The sequence below is a fragment of the Lactuca sativa genome, chromosome 6 (genome assembly GCF_002870075.4).
Source record: "Lactuca sativa cultivar Salinas chromosome 6, Lsat_Salinas_v11, whole genome shotgun sequence".
Classification (NCBI taxonomy): Eukaryota; Viridiplantae; Streptophyta; class Magnoliopsida; order Asterales; family Asteraceae; genus Lactuca; species Lactuca sativa.
In genome coordinates, this window is record NC_056628.2 from 38,285,508 (window position 1) to 38,292,280 (window position 6,773).

General features: G+C 33.8%; 1 long non-coding RNA gene across 1 annotated transcript; it reads left to right on the forward strand.

Moving 5' to 3' along the window:
• The first annotated feature begins 545 nt into the window (after nucleotides 1-545).
• On the forward strand, nucleotides 546-3,390 carry LOC111894132 (uncharacterized). The gene is made up of 3 exons (XR_002851096.3): nucleotides 546-704; nucleotides 2,545-2,604; nucleotides 3,192-3,390. It is a non-coding gene; the product is annotated as an uncharacterized LOC111894132 (long non-coding RNA).
• The last annotated feature ends 3,383 nt before the right edge of the window (nucleotides 3,391-6,773 follow it).

Below are 6,773 nucleotides of genomic sequence, written 5' to 3' on the forward strand. Positions count from 1 at the left end.
CTAAAATCTAGGACTAATATACTTGACTCTTACGATTGTAGTAAGTTGTCTAGCTACTGTAGGAAATGCCAATACCCGAATTAGAATAAACTTCAAACTTTGTTACAATTGAAAAAGGGTATAAAACCCTAAAAATAAATTAAAATATTCTAATTTCATTTCAATATGATGGTGAATATCTAACAAAGTTCCAAAAGCGCTAAAGAGCCCAAAAATCAAAATTTATAAACTTTAAAACCTAAAAACTCTATAAGATTTGTTTTGAACCTCCTAATATCAAATTTAAATAATCAAATTATGGGATATAATCAAAGACATAAAAATTTAATTATCAAACATTAATCATAATTTATTAGTTAAAAACAAAGATTTTTAAATAAATCAAGAATTACACAAAGAAACATTTTTATAAAAATTAGGGTTTTATAAAAATTGAAGAGGGAATTTATTTAATTTAAATTTTAAGAGAGATGGAGCCTCTCTCACTCATAAAGTCGGCCACCTCCTCCAAGGCACCCCTTTTCCCAAAAAATCTCAATCATTTTATTCTTCTCTTACACTTCAACTTCCCATTTATTCTCTCTCTCACACTCCACTCTTTACAACACTCAAAATCTCTCTTCCTCTCTCCAAACCCACGAAATTCTCCAGCCAAGAACAGCTCTCAACCTTCAAAACTTCATCTTCTAAGCTTGTTCTTCAAGGTAATCACAAAAATCCTTCATTTTCCTTCATTTTTCTTTCTTGTTTTAAAGGTTTTTCTTGTACTTCTCGTTCTTCTACACCATTCTTTATGAACATTCATGAACATATCCATGAATGTCGAGTTTGATGATGATGATGGTAAAGTTTCACCCAAGAACAACATGCATGTTGTTTAATGGTGAAATCCAAGGACCAAAACCTATGGCAAACCCTAAAATACGGATTTTTACAAGTTGTAAAGGTTCATATACCTTATGCATTCAAGTATTTCCTTTGAAAACATCACTATGACCAACATATGTCCATACATGGTCTTCAAACCATGATGCATGTGATGAACACCAAGCTAAAGAGCTTGGTGATCAAAATACATTGTTAATAGTGCATGTAAATGATTTTATTTATAAAAAAATCTAAAATTCTTTTTCAGTTCGAAATAAAATTTCCCCAGATTCCCAGTAAGATGATATGAATATCTGGAAAATCCCAATAGTTTTTATCATTTCCTTGATTTATTAAAATTGTTACAAGAAAACAAGGGCTTAAATCAGGATAAAATACTTTCTGAGGTCTATAAATCCTAGATCAATTCGTAGATGACCCCTATGATGAATATTGACCTCTCATTAAGTTTCATCTATTTTTGTGGCTGTTTAGTATGACTTTTGAGTTTCTTTTTTTTAGTCCCAATAAATCATAAAACCACTTTATAAAATATAAAAATGATGTATAACAATTTTCGAAGCTCCTACCACAGGTTCAAAACTCAGGAAAATATTTTCAGAGTTTTTGATAAGGCATTCCTATTTTTCCCCAATTTTTGTATTTATAATGAACTAAAAACAAAACAAATAGTTCTGCTCATCCAAAATACATGCAAATTTACCAGAACATCTTATAATATATTAGGATTCTAAAAACAAATTTGTATGAGTTTTCTATACTGTATGCTATTTTTTTATATTTTCCTAAGATTAAATACACTTAAACCCATTTCTTATAATAATAAATGCACAAAAATCATAAAATTGGGTTAAACAGTTTGGAAATCCATTTTTATATTTTTCCCAGATTAATAATGTTTAATAACAGTAATAGAAAAAGTTTGGGTAATTTTAGAAACTTTTTGCTATTTATTTCATTTTTTATTATAATAAATTTACAAAAATTATACAATTGGGTTAAACGGCTTGTAAATCAATTTTTATATTTTTCCCAGATTAATAATGTTTAATAACAGTAATAAAAAAAGTTTGGGTAATTTTGGTAACTGTTTGCTATTTATTTCATTTTTTATTATAATAAATGAACAAAAATCATAAAATTGGTTTAAACAGTTTAGAAACTCATTTATATGTTTTTCACAAATTAATTATGTCTAATGGAAGTATTATAAAAAGTTTGGGGATTTTTATCCTTTGGATGCTATTTTTCATGAATTTATGTTGTTATGAAGGCTTAAAATTTTGGAAAAATAGTTAATCACATCAAAAATTCAAGGGAAATTTTTTGGAAGACCTATACTGTATTTAGAATGAAAATACAAGGCTTGACAATTTTTGGAAACTTTTTGATAATATTTTAAACTTTTAGGAGTTTAAAACACCTTTAAATATGTTGAAATACCCTCAACTAATATTACAAAAATCTGGAAAATTAATATCCAAAATTGTCTTAATCACATGAGTTATAAAATTTTACCATTTTAGAAAAATTGTAACCAATTAATATAAAACCAATATTAGAACAAAAAAAAAGGCATTTCTCTATATGTAGAATTTAGTATATTAGCATTAGATTTCGACATAAAAACTCACTAGCCTGTGTTTGATGTCGTAGGATCCCGGTAGTAAGGCATTGGTGTATTCCGAGGCACCACTTGTACCTACTTGAAACATGGTGAGTATTCATGACTCCCCTATTTTCGGTTTTTATGTTTTGGGGTGGAAAAGCATGTCCGAAAAACTATTTATTGTTCGTTGTATTTAAATTGATTTGTATCAAACTTGATTGCTATATTTTGCTATATCTCTCTATGTATGTCTATGCAACACGGAACATGAGAACTTATCGTCTTAAGTCCCTTCCCTTACACTTTTCTCCAACCATTAACTCTTTGAGCCAATGGTCATTATGGATAGCGCTATTAGGAATTGACAACTCCTCACTCGCCCGATTGCTGGAGTGCATGATACCATATAATCTATGGAACGATAAGCATAGATCTTGATAGGGCATCAGTCATAGGCTTGGTTAGGAACTCATTGTTTGCTCATACACATACAAACTTGTTATTTATTATGGCAATAAACTCGTTTATCAATTATAGCAATCAACTTTGTTTCTCATTATAGCAATGAACTTGGTTTCTCATTAAAGCAATGTACTTGTATTTATGGAAAGTCTTATACCAAATGTTGATTTTATAAACTTGTGAACTCACCAACTATTTTCATAGTTGACACTCGTTTTACATGTTTTTTCAGGAAATAATTAGTAAGTGTATATAAAGATCCATCATCATAGAGCATGCTGCAACGTGTGGAAGTTATTTTATGAAGTTATATTTTGAACAATGTGATTTTCGAAAACTTGTACTTTGTTTTGTTTAAATTATGGGTTGTGAACTTTTAAATATTGCTATGGTGATGTATCTTTTGCAATGAAACCTTTATCATTGTCATATCTTGCGTTTCCGCTTTAGCGGGGTGTGACACGGGTAGACCCTCTGGTCCTACTCAGTAACTTAGAATAATACATAGTACAAATCACATAGAAATAGTACAAGATATCACGGTACTCAAATAACACATAAGACCCTCCGGTCACACACAACTCATAATACCACTCTAGGTACGTATAGTGAGAAGCCTCACCTCGTAAGCTAGCAAGTAAAATTCTCATACTCAGAAATCTCGATCTAGCATCCGCCTAACACATGGGATAATTATCTCTAATTAATACTCTACTCTTACTCAAATACACCAAAGTTTGTTCTCTCTTTCACTCTAACCCTAGGAATGGGTGAAAGACCATTTTACCCCTCACTGGTCTCTATTACTCATTTTGACCAAACCCTGAAGTCAACAGATGTCAAACTCGAGTCAACAGTCCAGGTTGACCTGACTCGCTGAGTGCACTCATGCGACTCGTCGACTCCACTCGTTTCTGAGCAGTCACGTGAAGGTCTAGCTCATCGAGTTAACCCCTAACTCATCAAGCTATCGCATGGTCCAACTCATCGGGACAAACCCTAACCGACTCGATGATTAGTAACAAATCTATCAACCTCTTCTTGTTCCTTGCTTGAAATCCTCCTCTTCTCTTCCAAAAATGCACCAAAATTCTCAATATTAGCTCAACATTTTCTCTAAAGCTCAAGGGGCGATTAGGGTTTTGCTCAGTGAAGGTAAGCAGTTGGGAAGCCGCAAATTAGGCTATAAGTGTCCTTATATAAGCCCCAAACCCGGTGATTTAGGGTTTCATCTCACAGCGCCTACTCGGCGAGTCGACTCTCGGACTCGTCGAGTAGGTCATTAATCCCACGTGGCCGCACCCAACTCTAGTTGACTAGTTGTAGCACCAACTCGCCAAGTTGCTCAATAATCCTCAAAAATAAATATGTAAATAATATACCTAGGAGTCCGGATGTTACACGATAAAAGAGGGAGTATTTATTGTATATCTTTTCAATCTTGTTCTTTGTTTTTTTACTAAAGTTTGATTGTTTTGTTGCACCCTTATAATAACTAATAATAAAAGGGTTGGTGATGTAAGCATTAGATAGTCTAGGGTTAAATATGAATACTTTTGTAAGATATAAGGGCTAGTGTGTAATATCTCTATGTATAAATATAAGTTCGTTAGACAATGTTCTTTTTTGACCTACTTAATAAAATCTCTTATCCTTAAGCTTTTCTCTTGGATCTTTCTTTCTCATATAAGATAATCGTTCATACTTATTCATCACTTGTAATTTTAATAGTGTTTGGTGATTTATAGTTAATTAAGACGGTATCAAAGTGGTACTAGATAGGGGTAGTAATTATCGACCCGACACGTAAATAAACGGGTTAGGCTTACCTTAAATAGGTTTGCATCATTTTTAAGTTCACCCACGTAGCCCGTAAAATAAACAGGTTGTGTTCGAGTTAGTTGGCAAGTTTATGGGTTGGTAGACACAGTGGATGAGTGCTTGAATATGTCAGAAGGAACTTCACAGGAAAGTGTGACATCCCTATTTTCATGGCCAGAAAAGACCGATTTTTGTTTATGATTTATAAAAACCAGAGTATCTCTTTTAAGAAAAACGTTGCGGAATTTGTTCCCAGAAAAACATGATAATTACATTATCAAGGCGTTTCCGAAGAAATGTATTTTTATTCATTTTTAAAACATTTGGGATGTCATTGTCAATACATAAACATAAGCATAAACGGAACTTATACTCATTATCACTAGTGATTTATATCGCCTTAATCTCTCAGTGTAATGTGACTTCATATCAACACCTGTGATATAAATAAACTGAGTGGGTCAGGTTGGGAAACTTGGTGAGTACATAGGGATTTCAATCCCACAATGTTATATCATATATATAATTTATAACTCACAAAATATACAATTTCACTTTATATGTATAAGCAACTCTTATCCCACCCCGTCGACCCTCACAACGAGACTATCCATACTCTCAAACCTAAGATTAACCGTTTTACCTAATCCATACTCCCGGATCAGAAATGAACGGCTTTACCTAATCCATACTCTCACATTAACGACGAATGGTTATGCCTAATCCATACTCTCGGACTAGGAACGAATGACTAATCCATACTCTCAGATTAATTACGAATGATTATGCCTAATCCATACTCTCGGACTAGGGACGAATGACTATGTCTTAATCCATACTCCCGGACTAAGGACAACTGACTATGTCTTAATCCATACCCCTAAATTAATGACAGTGGACTATGTCCAATCCATACTCTCGGACTAGGGACAATGACTGTGTCTAATCCATGCTCCCGGATAAATGACATAAGCTAAAGTTCTATTCAATGAGATTAACATTCATCAAACCTAGGATATTTTAGACCACATGGGGTACGAGGGAACTTTTCCCCTACCATCAAGAAATTGCTTCCTCCTTGTTGGAAATATCTGGCTCACGTGTTTGTGAGCTGTATTTCTGGCAGGAGATCTGGTGCAAATGAAATCTCCTTGGCTAACACTGGTGCAATCACAGCCTTGGCTACAGGAATCGAGTTCAACTTCTCGAAGTTTATAATGCATGAACTGGTTCTAAATCTGGAGGGAAATAAGAGAGATAAATTCTTGATGTACCCAAGATTTCTACAAATCATCTTCAATGTTATGCATCCCGAACTACGAAGAGGAAACGAAACTTTGGATCTTAAATTCGTTGGTCCAAGTGCTTTCGGACTTATGAAACAGAAGAGAGGCGGAAAATTCGTGTTTGAAGGAAAGTTCCCTTTGATAAAATTCGGAATCTTTGAAGAGAGTGATCGATCAGAATCAGAAGAGCAATCCATCTCTATGGAATCTGAAGACATTGTACATTCAACCTCTGAGCCAGAAATTGAGGAGGTTCATGATTCTCCTACAACCGCTGTGGCTGAGGAACATGATTATCAGAAAGAAGATGAAACACTATCTGCTCAAGAGGAAGATGATGATGATCCCTATGGTGACGTAGAGTTTTTGAAGGAAATTAACTTTACAGGGATTAGTGATGACATTCTGAAAAATAGAGAATTTGATCTTGATGATGAAGAATTTAGTCCTTTTCCTGGAATTCCCAGCAGCTTCCTTAATAAAGTCGATGAAGTTGCTTCTTTAGCAACCAAGACTAGGGAAGAAGGAAACATTCTCAAAATTTTGCTCTCCATATCAAAGCCCATGGAGGTCGCATCAAGTCAAGGAGATGTGATATCAGAGATTCCTCCCTCTGTATCATCTATCTCAACATCTGCTCCTTTTGTTCCTAAATCAATTCAGCCCCAGACCTCCCAGTCCTCTATGGAAACGAGTCAATCAATTGC